Source organism: Scyliorhinus canicula, chromosome 10 (assembly GCF_902713615.1).
Source record: "Scyliorhinus canicula chromosome 10, sScyCan1.1, whole genome shotgun sequence".
Classification (NCBI taxonomy): Eukaryota; Metazoa; Chordata; class Chondrichthyes; order Carcharhiniformes; family Scyliorhinidae; genus Scyliorhinus; species Scyliorhinus canicula.
The window spans coordinates 46,625,933-46,642,100 of record NC_052155.1 but is presented as its reverse complement, the minus strand read 5'-3'; the positions used below and the strand labels follow the sequence as shown (position 1 = coordinate 46,642,100).

The window sequence follows — 16,168 nt, the reverse complement described above, 5'->3', positions numbered from 1 at the left end:
GTTATTGCTGATCTGACTGTGACTTCAGCTCCCCATTCCGCCTACCCTGATAACCTTTGACTCCCTCATGAGTCAATAATATACCTTCCTCTACCTTAAAAATATTCAATGGCCCTACCTCCACCACTCTCCAGGGAAGAGAGTTTCCAATAATCATGACCCTCTGAAAGATAAACATTTCCTCACATCTCACACTTACGTGGGAGACTCCTTCATTTCAAGCTCAATCCCCTAGTTCTAGTCTCCCCCACAATGGCGAACCATCCTTTCACCATCCACCCTGTCAAGTCCCCTCAGGATCTTATATGTTTCAATAAGATCACTTCTTATTCTTCTAAACACCATTGGATATAGGCCCAGACTGTCCAGCCTTTCCTCATAAAATAAACCCTTTGTGCCTTGTGAGAAAAACAAGGTTTCCCTCATTCATTGAAAAGTAGGTGGAATTGTGGACTGCAGTTTTCCAAATCACTAAAAAGAAGCCACAAATCTACAGAATTAAATAGAACATAGAACAGTACAGCACAGAACAGGCCCTTCGGCCCTCGATGTTGTGCCGAGCCATGATCACCCGACTCAAACCCACGTATCCACCCTATACCGGTTAACCCAACAAACCCCCCCACCCCCTTAACCTTACTTTTTAGGACACTGCGGGCAATTTAGCATGGCCAATCCACCTAACCCGCACATCTTTGGACTGTGGGAGGAAACCGGAGCACCTGGAGGAAACCCACGCACACGCGGGGAGGACGTGCAGACTCCGCACAGACAGTGACCCAGCCGGGAATCGAACCTGGGACCCTGGAGCTGTGAAGCATTTATGCTAACCACCATGCTACCGTGCTGCCCATGTTCAAGACATGTTCAAGATCAACGGCTGGTGGCCATGAACTCACAAGTCTGTTTTACATTCCTCGAACTCTGTTTTTTAAAATATTTCAAACGTTAGGCCGCCTGGATTGCTGACCATTTAAAAACCACATCTGTGCAGTTTGGCCAACAATTTCACTGCTGCACACCAAGGATTAGTTTAATCCAATTGATGTTGCTGTCGCACATGCAGGGTAACTGTGGTTAGCGGAGTGGAACTTATACCAGCTGTTTATGTTTGACTATGTACGTTAGTCACAAGAACTATCTGTTGATCTTTTTTTAACTGAACAAACTCACTCTATAATTACTGCCATTATTTTATGAAGATGCTTTACTAATAAAGTAACTGCATCGTAGGCACACTGCTTTCCAAGGGTTGTGTATTTCTGTGTGTGGGAAAGAATCCCATAATTATTTTCTGCTGCAGGAATTGACTGTGCATCTGTGATGGATTATCACTTTGTTCAGTTTGCATTCGTACAACATCTCCCGTGCAGCTGAGCATCTCATCCAAAAGCTAGACCTCCCATAGTGCAGCATTCCTTTAGCACTACACTTGAACATCCACCTACATTTTACACTCAGAGCAAAATTTAACCAGGCACGTAGGAACAGGTAGCGAGGCAGTTTAGGCAGGAGCTGAAATCTCGGTTTCCTTGACTTCAGGTTGGAGAAATTCAGTCAGCAATATGTCAGCGGCAGGAATAGCCATCACACCACCCAGTGGCGGCAGCTTATTTACCATCTATCTGTATACCATAAATACTCAAAGGGATCTTCGAGAAGTTAATCAAAGATTGATCATAGAATAGCTACAGTGCAGAAGGAGGCCATTCGGTCCATCACGTCTGCACTGACCCTCTGAAAGAGCACCCTACCCAGGCCCACTTCCCCACCCCACCCAGGCCCACTTCCCCACCCCATCCCCGTAACCCCACCTAACCTTTGGACACAAAGGGGTAATTTAGCATGGCCAATTCACCTAACTTGCACATCTTTGGACTGGGGGAGGAAACCGGAGCACCTGGAGGAAACCCCCACAGACAGGGGGAGAATGTGCAAAATCCACACAGGCAGTAACCCAAGGCCAGAATTGAACCTGGGTCCTATAGAAACATAGAAAAAATAGGAGCAGGGGGAGGCCATTTGGTCCTTCAAGCCCACTCCGCCGTTTATTATGATCATAGCTGAATCTAACTGCTTCTTGAAAACATACAATGTTTTGGACTCAACTACTTCCTGTAGTAATTTTTTTATAAATGTTTTTTATTCAGTTTTCATGTTTTATATTGAACAAATTACAAATTGTTAGAGAGAGAGAAAAAAAAAAGAACACGCAAAAATTAACATATATATTTACAGGTGAGCATCTTCGTAGTAATAACTGTGGCCTCCCCCTTTTCGCCGGCATACATATTTTACATTCCCCAACATGTTTATTGGCATTTATTTAGTTTGGTTTTGGGCCTTAGCTAGCCATCAAACCCCTGTAACGAGCCCGTATACTTCCTGTAGTAATGAATTCCACAGGCTCACCACTCTCTGGGTGAAGAAATGTCTCCTCATCTCTGTCCTAAATGGTGAACCCCTATCCTCAGACTGTACCCGCTGGTTCTGGACACATCCACCATCGGGAACATCCTTCCTGCATCTGCCCTGTCCAGTCCTGTTTGAATTTTATAGGTTTCTATGAGAACCCCCTCATTCTTCTGAACTCCAGCGAATATAATCCTAACCGATTCAATCTCCCTTCGTCTGTCAGCCCTGCCATCCCAGGAATCAGTCTGGTAAACCTTTGCCGCACTCCCTCTATAGCTAGAACATCCTTCCTCAGATAAGGAGACCAAAACTGCACACAATATTCCAGCTGAGGCCTCATCAAGGCCCTGTACAATTGCAGGAAGACATCCCTGCTCCTGTACTCAAATCCTCTTGCAATGAAGGCCAGCATACCATTTGCCTTCTTTACCTCCTGCTGCACCTACATGCTTACCTTCAGCGACTGGTGTACGAGGACACCCAGGCTTCATTGCACGTTTCCCTCTCCTAATTTATGGCCATTCATGTAATATTTGGAGATATCTGCCTTCTTGTTTTTGCTACCAAAGTGGATAACCTCGCATTTATCCAAATTATACTGCATCTGCTATTCATTTGCCTAGTAACTCAACTTATCTAAGTCACACTGAAGGATCTCTGAATCCTCCTCACAGCTCACCCTCCCACCCAACTTGGTGCCATCTGTAAATTTGGAGATATGACATTTTGTTTCCTCATATAAATCATTAATATATATTGTGAATAGCTTGGGTCCTATCACCATCCCTGCGGTACCCCACTAGTCACTGCCTGCCAATTTGAAAAAGATCCATTAATTCCTACTCTTTGTTTACTGTTCCCAACCAGCTTTCTATCCATCTCAATACAGTATCCCCAGCCGCTGCTCCAGCTCCAAAACCTGGGCTTCCAGGAGCTGAAACTGGAGACACTTCCTGCACACACGCTGGTCCCAGGCACTGGAAATGTTTCCGGCCTCCCACATGCAGCAAGAGGAGCAAACCAAGGCCTGGAGATCTCCTGACAAGATGTAACCCTTTAAATTAGACCTTTAGATATAATATCAGATTATATCCAATTCTCTAGGGACCTTCTTTCCTTGTTCTTGTAACTAACTATTATAACACTTGCAGAACCACAAAACGGATTTTCAAACCATAAAAGTGGTAGAGGTTACCCACTACTTACCAATCAGCTCTCTCTCTTGCAGCCTCTTCTTCCAGTTCCACCTAACTGCCTGTTTCCACCCAACTCCGAAAGCACTCTCACTCAGCCAACCAGCACTCAGTGCAGACAAGCCGGCACTAGACAGCACCAGAGAGCTCTGCTGAAGTCAGCAAAACATCAGAAATGTATCTCTCCAGTTTGCTCACAGCCTAAAACAGACAAGATTGTTTAACCTTTGTATCTGAAGTAATGCTTTCTCTATGTCCAACTCAGTGGCACGGTTTTGGGTGGGTGGGTGGGGGGTGGGAGGGTGTCAAGCAGATGAAGCTGGGCAGTTCAGTAGCAGCAAGGATGAGGGGAGGGGAGAGAGTGGTTATGGCCAGGTCCTCAAATAGCAGTACAGCCATGGAAGAAGAAGAAGATGAGATATCTAAGGAGAGGCAGGTTCTGGCCTGCAGGGTGGGGTCCATTTGTGAAATCTCAACAGTCAGAGAAGAGATGCCAAATTTAAGTCAGGCATCTTCAGCTGGAGGGGAAACAGGACAAGTGTCTTCGAGGTGCTGTAATATGAGGTACATGTAGCATATCATTGACTACTGTCAATCACTACACCCCATACACCCCATCTTGACAAGATCTGATGTGGTCGTCCCATGATTTGTGCTCCATCTACAAGTGACAGCAGCTGAAGGCAAATGTGCTACCCATAGTCTCCCACTTAACTCTCTCTGTAAATAGTCTTACATTCAAATAAAGAACCCACATTATTGTTTCACCAGTCCTTGCCATATGATTGGTACATTTACTTTGAAAAGAAGAGTGTATCATGAGGTGATAAAGGGATATCAGGAGCTGGTTAAGGTTGATGGAGGGAGGCTCCAGGTTGACAAAGGGATGGCAGAGAGGGGCGGCTGTGCATCCATCAAGATGGCTGCAAAGAAAGTTTAAGAAAGAGAAGAGATTAGGTAAAGGTAAAGTCACCATATTCCAGATGACCATCAGCTGCTTTCCTCTTTGAGGGGGAGAGCTGACTGGTGGTGATTTAACCTGAGGGTCGCCACATCACACACGAGAGGCAAGGTTGTGAAGACAGGGCCTTCATGAATAACCTCAGCCAGTACAGGAATTGAATCCACACCGCTGGCCTTGGTCTGCATCACAAACCAGCTGTCTAGCCAAGTGGGCTAAACCGGCTCCCAGCGAAAAGAAGAGATTACAGTTAAATTGGCTAACTTCTGAAAATGGGTCTGGGATTATTGCTTGCACTTAACCCACCTACACCCATTGACAGTGATTCAGGTAGCATTTTAAAGTCATGATTTTACTGATTGTTATGCAGAGTCAGTGCCATCGTACTGCTCTTTGGATCCACAAATCAAAAGGGGATCTGATATGGGCAGTGGCCAGAGGCCTTGAAAGGCAGGCTGCACCTATTAAACGGGAGGTGCATTGCAATTGCTCTAAGTGGTAATAATTATAGTTTGTCAACTGAACTATCTGGAAGTGGAAGAAAGCACGTACTAACATTCTCTGCTGCACTGGAAACCTTGATACAGGAGGTGGAGAGAAGGACGGGCACCTCCACTTACAGTAATTGCAATTGTGCATTTGATATTGGTTTTTATGTCTGCAGCCGAGTGAGGGAGAGGACGAGAATTGTTGACATATAAAGGGTGGCGATGGCAAAAGGCAGGTCAAAGGTTAAGATAGTGGTTGAGATGGTGAATGGGATGGTGCATTTGGGATAGAAGCATAGATTTCCTGCAGTGCAGAAGGAGGTCATTCAACCCATCGAATCTGCACTGACCCTCTAGGCCCACTCCCTCGCCCTTTTCTCGTAAGCCGACCTAACCTGCACATCTTTGGACACTAAGGGGCAATTTAGCATGCCAATGCACCTAATCTGTTCATCTTTAGACTGTGGGAGGAGACCAGAGCACCCGGAGGAAACTCAAGCAGTCAGCCAAAGCTGGAATTGAACCCGGGTCCTTGAAGCTGCTCGCAGCAGCTTTTAGCAGCAGTGCTAACCATTGTGCCACCGTGCCTCCTGCGGTAGTCACCATTGATGTATTATACTGTATATATGTGTTTTACGGTAAGGCCCCTGTACTACAGGTACGGTGGTAGATCCCTGCCTGCTGGCTCCGCCCAATAGGCGGAGTATAAATATGTGTGCTCTCCGTACAGCAGCCATTTTGTCAGCTGCTGTAGGAGGCCACACATCTCTGTGTAATAAAGGCTCGATTACATTCCACTCTCGTCTCGTCGTAATTGATAGTGCATCAATTTATTACACAGAGATTTTTCAGAGATGGACCTCCGCATCAAGCCAGATCGTCTGCAGCTGCATCCTCAAGCAGACAACGGCAAAAAGGACTTCGAACATTGGCTAACCTGTTTTGAAGCGTACATCAGGTCTGCGCCAGACACAATCCCAGAAGCACAGAAGCTCCAGATTCTGTACATGCGGCTGAGCTCCAACGTTTTTCCCCTCGTCCAGGACGCGCCGACCTACGCAGAAGCCATGGCGCTACTGAAGGAGAATTACGCTCAGCGGACTAACAAAATCTATGCCAGGCATCTCCTACTCAAGCGGCACCAACTTCCCGGTGAGTCTGTGGAAGATTTCTGGCATGCCCTGCTCGCCCTAGTTAGACACTATGACTGCCAGGCCGCTTCGGCCACTGAACATTCGAACCTGCTGATGAGAGACGCGTTCGTTACGGGCATAGGGTCTGACTACATCCGCCAGCGCCTCTTAGAAGGGGCCACGCTTGACCACGCGATGACCAAAATACTAGCACTCTCGCTTACGGTCCCTTCACGCAACATACAGGCCTATGCCCCCGACCGCGCGACCCACCCCCCTGTGCATCGTCGACCCTGCCGACGGCCACCCCATCATGGACCCCATCAGCGACCACCCCAGCCAACCCCACGCCTGCGCCGCGTGTCAGCCAATCAACCCCGCAGGACCCTAATGCTACTTCTGTGGACAGTCAAAACACCCCGGCAGCGCTGCCCGGCGCGGAGCGTGCTCTGCAAGGTCTGTGGCAGAAGGGACATGTCGCTGCAGTGTGCCAGGCCCGCGCAATCGCTGCTGTAGTCCCGGCACCCTCACGTGCGGCCAGTGGGTGCCGCCATCTTTCCCTCCTCGGGCCACATGTGGCCCATGGGCGCCGCCATCTTGCTCTACTCACAACACCTGCGGCCTGTGGCTCAGGACCAATGGGCGCCGCCATCTTGCCTGCCCCGGGACACGTGCGGCCCGTAGGTGCCGCCATCTTACTCGTCTCAGGACCCCTGCCCGTCGGGCACCTCATCAGGCCGCTCATTGCCTGCAACCACCGCCGACCAGCCGCATCTCACCTCGGTCACGATTGGCCAGTCTCGACTGCACAACATCGTGACTGCTTCGACAAAGGTGAAGGTCGACGGGCACGAGATATCCTGCCTTCTGGACTCCAGGAGCACTGAGAGCTTCATCCACTCCGATACGGTAAGGCGCTGCTCCCTCGCGGCACACCCCGCTAACCAGAGAATCTCCCTGGCCTCCGGATCCCACTCCATGGTGATCCGGGGGTGCTGCAGTGCCACCCTCATTGTCCAGGGTGTAGAGTTCAGCGGTTTCCGCCTCTACATCCTCCCCAACCTCTGCGCTGCTTTGCTACTCGGCCTGGACTTCCAGTACAATGTCCAGAGCCTAACCCTGAAATTTGGAGGGCCCTTACCTCCCCTTACTGTTTGCAGCCTCGCAACCCTTCAGGTCGACCCGCCTTTCCTTTTTGAAAACCTAACCCCGGATTGCAAACCCGTCGCCACCAGGAGCAGATGGACAGTGCCCAGGACAGGACCTTCATCAGGTCTGAGGTCCAGCGACTGCTGCGGGAAGGTATCATCGAGGTCAGCAACAGCCCCTGGAGAGCCCAAGTGGTAGTGGTGAAAACCGGGGAGAAAAACAGGATAGTTGTTGACTACAGTCAGACCATCAACCGGTACACGCAGCTCAACGCGTACCCATTCCCATGCATATCTGATATGGTCAATCAGATTGCACAATAATGGGTCTTCTCAACAGTGGACCTGAAATCTGCCTACCACCAGCTCCCCATCCATAAGGTGGACCGCCCATAGACTGCGTTCGAAGCAGACGGCCGCCTTTACCATTTCCTTAGGGTTCCCTTCGGCGTCACCAACTCTGTGTTCCAACGGGAGATGGACCAAATGGTTGACTGGTACGGACTGCGGGCCACTTTCTCGTACCTGGACAACGCAACCATCTGCGGCGACGACCAGCAGGACCACGACGCTAACCTTTCCAAATTCCTCACACCGACACTCTCCTCAACGTCATTTACAACAAGGAGAAGTGTGTGTTTAGCACAAACCGATTAGCCATCCTCGACTCTGTGGTTCAGAATGGAGTTCTAGGGCCCGACCCCGATCATACGCGCCCCCTCATGGAACTTCCCCTCCCCCACTGCCCCAAGGCCCTCAAACGATGCGTGGGGTTCTTTTCGTATTACGCCCAGTGGGTCCCAAACTATACGGACAAGGCCCTCCCACTCACTCAATCCACCGTTTTCCCACTGACGGTCGAGACTCATCAGGCCTTCGACCGTATCAAGGCCGACATCGCCAAGGCCGGGATGCACGCGGTTGACGAGACGCTCCCCTTCCTAGTTGAGAGCGATGCATCAGACGTCGCTCTGGCTGCCACCCTCAACCAGGCAGGCAGGGCCGTGGCATTCATTTCCTGCACCCTCCATGCCTCCGAAATTCGGCAGTCCTCCGTCGAAAAGGAGGCCCAAGTGATCGTTGAAGTTGCGCGACATTGGAGGCATTACCTGGCCAGCAGGAGATTCACTCTCCTCACTGACCAATGGTCGGTAGCCTTCATGTTCAACAATACACTGTGGGGCAAGATCAAAAACGATAAAATCTTGAGGTGGAGGATCGAGCTCTCCAACTACAATTACGAGATTTTGTGTCGCCCCGGTAAGCTCAACGAGCCCCCCTATCCTGAGGTACATGTGCCAGCGCACAGGTGGACCGACTCCGAACCTTGCACGACAATCTCTGTCACCCAGGAGTCACCCATTTTTACCACTTCATTAAGGCCCGCAATCTGCCCTACTCCATTGAGGAAGTCAGGGCTATCACCAGAGACCGGCAGGTCTGCGAGGAGTGTAATCCGCACTTCTACCGGCCAGACCGCGTGCGCCTGATGAAGGCCTCCCGCCCCTTTGAACGCCTCAGCGTGGACTTCAAAGGGCCCCTCCCCTCCACCGACCGAAACACGTACTTCCTCAGTGTGGTCGACGAATATTCCCAATTCCCCTTTGCCGCCCCATGCCCTGATATGACATCTGCCACCGTCATCAAAGCCCTCAACACCACCTTTGCTCTGTTCGGTTTCCCCGACTACGTCCACAGCGACCGGGGATCCTCATTTATGAGCGATGAGCTGCATCAGTGCCTGCTCAACATGGACTTTGCCTCGAGCAGAACGACCAGCTACAACCCGAGGGGAAACGGGCAGGTGGAGCGGGAGAATGGGATGGTCCAGCTGGCCCTACAGTCCAGAAATCTCCCGGCCTCCCGCTGGCAGGCGGTCCTCCCTGACGCACTTTACTCCATTCGGTCACTCCTGTGCACCGCGACTAACGAAAGCCCCCATGAACGTCTCTTTGCCTTCCCCAGGAAGTCCACCTCCAGGGTTTCGCTCCCAACATGGCTGGCAGCTCCAGGACCCGTTCTCCTCCGCAAGCACGTGCGACTCCACAAGGCGGACCCATTGGTTGAGAGGGTACAGCTACTCCACGCCAACCCGCAGTACGCTTACGTAGCGTACCCCGATGGCCGCCAAGACACAGTCTTCCTCAGGGACCTGGCACCAGCTGGTTCCACACACACACCCCCTCTGCACCGGCACCACCCTCCCTTCCCCCGGCGCACCCCACTGCAGCCCCCGCTCCAGGACATTCCACCCTCCCCTTGCTCCATGAGTGCTGAATGAATATTTTTCGTCAGTATTCACACAGGAAAAAGACAATGTTGTCGAGGAGAATACTGAGATACATGCTACTAGACTAGAAGGACTTGAGGTTCATAAGGAGGAGGTTTCAATTCTGGAAAGTGTGAAAATAGATAAATCCCCAGGGCCAGATGGGATTTATCCGAGGATTCTCTGGGAAGCTAGGGAGGAGATAGCTGAGCCTTTGGCTTTGATCTTTATGTCATCATTGTCTACTGGAATAGTGCCAGAAGACTGGAGGATAGCAAATGTTGTCCCCTTGTTCAAGAAGGGGAGTAGAGACAACTCCGGTAACTATAGACCAGTGAGCCTTACTTCTGTTGTGGGCAAAGTCTTGGAAAGGTTTATAAGAGATAGGATTAATCATCATCTGGAAAGGAATAATTTGATTAGGGATAGTCAACACGGTTTTGTGAAGGGTAGGTCATGCCTCACAAACCTTATTGAGTCCTTTGCGAAGGTGACCAAACAGGTGGACGAGGGTAAAGCAGTTGATGTGGTGTATATGGATTTCAGTAAAGCATTTGATAAGGTTCCCCATGGTAGGCTATTGCATAAAATAAGGAGGCATGGGATTCAGGGTGATTTAGCAGTTTGGATCAGAAATTGGCTAGCTGGAAGAAGACAAAGGGTGGTGGTTGATGGGAAATGTTCAGCCTGGAGTTCAGTTACTAGTGGTGTACCACAAGGATCTGTTTTGGGGCCACTGCTGTTTGTCATTTTTATAAATGACCTGGAGGAGGGCGTAGAAGGATGGGTGAGTAAATTTGCAGATGACACTAAAGTTGGTGGAGTTGTGGACAGTGCTGAAGGATGTTGCAAGTTACAGAGGGACATAGATAAGCTGCAGAGCTGGGCTGAGAGGTGACAATTGGAGTTTAATGCAGAAAAGTGTGAGGTGATTCATTCTGGAAGTAATAACAGGAAGACAGAGTACTGGGCTAATGGTAAGATTCTTGGTAGTGTAGATGAACAGAGAGATCTCGGCATCCAGGTACATAGATCCCTGAAAGTTGCCATCCAGGTTGATAGGGTTGTTAAGAAGGCGTACGGTGTGTTAGCTTTTATTGGTAGGGGGATTGAGTTTCGGAGCCATGAGGTCATGTTGCAGTTGTACAAAACTCTGGTACGGCCGCATTTGGAGTAGATAGATAGATAGAGAAATACAGCACAGAACAGGCCCTTCGGCCCACGATGTTGCGCCGAACTTTTGTCCTAGGTTAATCATAGAATTTTGGACAATTTTTCATGGCCAATCCACCCAACCTGCACATCTTTGGACTGTGGGAGGAAACCGGAGTACCCGGAGGAAACCCACGCAGTCACGGGGAGGATGTGCAGACTCCACACAGACAGTGACCCAAGTCGAAATCGAACTTGGGACCCTGGAGCTGTGAAGCAATTGTGCTATCCACAATGCTACCGTGCTGCCCTTAAGAAGTTAACCTACACTCCATTATTCTACCCTAATCCAAGTACCTATCCAATAGCCGCTTGAAGGTCCCTAACTTTTCCGACTCAACTACTACCACAGGCAGTGCATTCCATGCCCCCACTACTCTCTGGGTAAAGAACCTACCTCTGACATCCCCTCTATATCTGCCACCATTTATCTTAAATTTATGTCCCCTTGTAATGGTGTGTTCCACCCGGGGAAAAAGTCTCTGACTGTCTACTCTATCTATTCCCCTGATCATCTTATAAACCTCTATCAAGTCGCCCCTCATCCTTCTCCGTTCTAATGAGAAAAGGCCTAGCACCCTCAACCTTTCCTCGTATGACCTACTCTCCATTCCAGGCAACATCCTGGTAAATCTCCTTTGCACCTTTTCCAAAGTTTCCACATCCTTCCTAAAATGAGATGACCAGAACTGCACACAGTACTCCAAATGTGGCCTGACCAAGGTTTTGTACAGCTGCATCATCACCTCACGGCTCTTAAATTCAATCCCTCTGCTAATGAACGCTAGCACACCATAGGCCTTCTTCACAGCTCTATCCACTTGAGTGGCAACTTTCAAAGAACTATGAACATAGACCCCAAGATCTCTCTGCTCCTCCACATTGCCAAGAACCCTCCACAGTATTGCGTGGAGTTCTGGTCGCCGCATTATAGGAAGGATGTGGAAGCATTGGAAAGAGTGCAGAGGAGATTTACCAGGATGTTGCCTGGTATGGAGGGAAGATCTTATGAGGGAAGGCTGAGGAACTTAAGGCTGTTTTCGTTAGAGAGAAGAAGGTTAAGAGGTGACTTAATTGAGGCATACAAGGTGATCAGAGGATTAGATAGGGTGGACAGTGAGAGCCTTTTCCCTTGGATGGTGATGTCTAGCACGAGGGGACATAGGTTTAAATTGAGGGGAGACAGATATAGATCAGATGCCAGAGGTAGGTTCTTTACTCAGAGAATAGTAGGGGCGTGGAATGCCCTGCCTACAACAGTAGTGGACTCGCCAACACTAAGGGCTTTTCAAATGGCCGTTGGATAGACATATGGACGAGAAGGGAATAGTGTAGATGGGCTTTAGAGGGGTTTAACAGGTCGGCGCAACATGGAGGGCAAAAGGGCCTGTACTGCGCTGTAATGTTCTATGTTCTATGGAGTTTTGTCCTTCATTGCTAGAGGGATGGAGTTTAAGACTAGGGAGGTTATGCTGCCATTGTATAAAGTGTTTGTGAGGCCACACCTGAAATAGTATGTTCAGCTTTGGTCTCCTTACCTGAGAAAGGACGTACTGGCACTGGAGGGTGTGCAGAGGAGATTCACTAGGTTAATCCCAGAGTTGAGGGGGTTGGATTACAAGAAGAGGTTGAGTAGACTGGGACTGTACTCGCTGGAATTTAGAAGGATGCGGGGGGATCTTATAGAAATGTATAAAATTATGAAGGGAATTGATAGGATAGATGCGGGCAGGTTGTTTCCACTGGCGGCTGAAAGCAGAACTAGGGGGAATAGCCTCAAAATAAGGGGGAAGTAGATTTAGGACTGAGTTTAGGGGGAACTTCTTTGCCCAAAGGGTTGTGAATCTATGGAATTCCTTGCCCAGTGAAGCAGTTCAGGTTCCTTCATTGATAGTTTTTTGCAGCATAAAGGAATAAAGGGTTATGGTGTTCGGGCGGGAAAGTGGAGCTGAGTCCACAAAAGATCAGCCATGATCTCATTGAATAGTGGAGCAGGCTCGAATAGCCAGCTGGCCTACTCCTGCTCCTAGTTCTTATGTTCTCACATCAGTGCTGGACATTAAAATGATTTCTTCATGGAAGCTGGATTGCTTGACCCTTGTGGGAATAGTTTCCCTGTCTACACGGACGACTGGCTCGGCCAGCACAGAATGATCTGTGGGCTCAGAGCAATGGTCGCCCTGATGGTCGCTTTGATCGCCCTGGAATAATCTTAAGCACCTTCTCTAGATCAAGCCAAATAAAGTGGGCCACTTATTTCTCTAAGCTTCGACTGGAATGCAAGGTGAAAAAGTACCCTGAATGCATCTGAAGGGAAATGCAACTCTTAGTCATTCAGATATAATATTCTAGTCCTACTAATACCTTGATTTGTTCTCCTTGTTTCCCGTTGGGCTTGAATGTTCTTGGGGTTGCCAGTAACTGATTGATTATTTTTTAACCATCATGAAACTTTCAAAATCTTCCTCTGTAAGGCCCAAAAATAAAGACCACACTGGAAACAGAAACTGAGAAGCACTGCAATTATTTTGATAGATACAAATACTAGTTACTTCATGTCTAGAAATTATAGTCGTTTGTATGCAGCACCCTTATGGTTCCAATAGGGTCCTTTGCGTCCATCTTAAAGTTTTACATTGGCTGAGAGATCTAATAGCCTGGTAAGGCATGTACTGAGGGTGATTCCTCTGGAAATAAATGAATAATGTGAATGAAATGTCAGACACTCCCCGTTCACAATTTTCTGATGGAATAGTTGTTAAACGCAAGCGCATGATCAAGTTTCCATTACACGCTCTGACGGTATTCTCCCCTACCCGGCGGGGCGGGGGGTCCCGGCGTAGCGGAGTGGCGCCAATCACTCCGACGTCGGGCCTCCCCAAAGGTGTGGAATTCTCCACATCTTAGGGGCTAGGCCCGTGCCGGAGTGGCTCCCGCTCCGCCGACTGGCGGCAACAGCCTTTTCCGCCACACCGACTGGCGTCGGGGCTGGCCGAAAGGCCTTCGCCGGTCGGCGTGAGCCCGCGCATGCGCCGGAGCGTCAGCGGCCGCTGACGTCACCACCGGCGCGTGCGCGGTGGAGGGGGTCTCTTCCGCCTCCGCCATGGTGGAGACCATGGCGGCGGCAGAAGAAAAAGAGTGCCCCCACGGCACAGGTCCGCCCGCCGATCGGTGGGCCCCGATCGCGGGCCAGGCCACCGTGGGGGCACCCCCCCAGGGTCCGATCACCCCGCGTCCCCCCCCCCTCAGGACCCCGGGGATCCGCTCGCACCACCTGCTCCCGCCGGCACCAGAGGTGGTTTAAACCACGTCGGCGGGAGAGGCCTGACAGCGGCGGGACTTCGGCCCATCGCGGGCCAGAGAATCGCCGCGGGGGGCCCGCCGACCGGCGGGGCGCGATTCCCACCCCCACCGATTCCCGGGTGATGGAGAATTCCGGCCACGGCGGGGTCTGGATTTACGAAGGCCCCGGGTGATTCCCCGACCCTGCGGGGGGTCGGAGAATTCCGCCCCCAGGTGAGGATTGGGCATCAACTGCAGTGAAGGTTGTGACTGCAACTGCAACAGATTACACTCACCAGATTAAACGGAGCCTTGAGTCATCGCGATCTGGATCTCGTTCTTGCTGGGCGAGATCCAGATATGCATATTTAAATCAGCCTTAGGCTCATTTAAATGTGTGTTCGCCAGATTCTCCCGGGGCCCTGTATTCACTGGCCGCACCTGGGAAATCTCACCAGGCTGTCGTTTAGTACTGGTCCACACAAACGTGGACCAGTCATAACGGCACCTGGGGGGTATTCCAGCCCTCAGAGACCCCCAGGTTATTGGGCATTTGGCAGAGTTGTACCCTGGCATTCCCACTGACCTATGGCAATACCAGCCTGGCACTTTCATCCTGGCGCTGCCAAGATGTTCAGGTGGCCCGTGCCAGGTCAAGCCCATAAGAGGTGGGGTAAGTGGGGACTTGAGGACCCTGGAAGAGGTAAATTGGGTGAAATGAGGGGGTCCAGAGCTGAGCTCGCTAGTGTAGGAAATGGTGTAAGTGTGGCCTCAACGGGGCAGGTGCCAAGAAACAATCCACTTAACGTGCCCAAAACCGGACACAGAAATGCTTTGATTGAATCGCACCCGCAATGTTGTTCTTTGGGTGGTAACAAAAGGTGCTATATAAATGCATGGCTTTATCTTTTTGGCCAAAAATCCTGAATGGTTGTTTCACTGTGTCCTTTTATGAATACTTCATTGGTGGTTCTAGCCATTGAGTCTCCTGCTGGCAAAGGCAGAGGAGTGAAAGTATTAACCATACGTTTTATTTATCTTCTAATTTAAGTCAGCTAGTGTTCAAGGAATGACGTGGTCTTCTGGATCAAACAAAATGGAGAATAAGAACAAACTGAGGAAGATCCAGTTGCTGTGGCATCTCTTTCCGGATCCTTGGGCAACCATGATGATGATGATGATTCAACAAAGCTATCGGTCTTCAAACCAGTCGCCAGGTATAATTGAGTATGGATTGGGATGGAGGAGTTATGAAAGGAAATTTTATGGGGAAGAATGAAACAGAGATTATTTAGTGGAAGAATTGGCCTTTTCTCACATTACAGCTATAAGTGCAGGTCCCTTAACAAAATACTGCACAGGTGAGAACGGGCCCTTTATCTTGATCAAGCCTGTTCCTTCCACAACTCCAGTTACTTTCCCAATTCAGTTCTTGATTTGCACGATGTGTACCGGAAATTTGGATATCAAGGTCAGCAGGCTTATGGGTGGTATGGTAGCACAGTGGTTAGCGCTATTTCTTCACAGCACCAGGGTCCCAGGTTCGATTCCCGCTTGGGTCACTGTCTGTGCGGAGTCTGCACATTCTCTCTGTCTGCGTGGGTTTCCACTGGGTGCTCCGGTTTCCTCCCATAAGTCCCGAAAAACGTCTAGTTCGGTGAATTGGACATTCTGAATTCTCCCTCAGTGTACCCGAATAGACGCCGGAGTGTTAGGATTAGGGGATTGTCACAGTAACATCATTGCAGTGTTAATATGAGCCTGCTTCTGAAACAAACATCGAGAATTCATGGCACAGAAGGAGGCCATTCAACCTATTGCTTCGGTGCCGGCCAGAAAAAAACTATCCAGCTTAAACCTACTTTCCAGGGCTGGGTCCATCATTCTGAAGGTTATGCACACCAGGTGTATTCAAGCATTTTTAAAATCTTCACTGGGTTTCTGCCTTTACCATCCTGTCAAGCTCCAAATCCCACCACTCTCAGGGTGAACAAAACTCGCCTCAACTCCTCTCTAATGATTCTACCAAATATTTAAAATCTATTCTCCTTGGCTACTGTCCTCTCT

At 49.7% G+C, this 16,168-nt stretch overlaps 1 long non-coding RNA gene across 1 annotated transcript in view; it reads left to right on the top strand.

Moving 5' to 3' along the window:
- Positions 1-16,168, top strand: part of LOC119972924 — a 152,437-nt gene that overhangs the window by 132,368 nt on the left and 3,901 nt on the right. Inside the window, exon 2 of the long non-coding RNA XR_005462174.1 lies at positions 15,153-15,318. This is a non-coding gene — a long non-coding RNA (uncharacterized LOC119972924). The remainder of the gene's footprint in view (positions 1-15,152; positions 15,319-16,168) is intronic.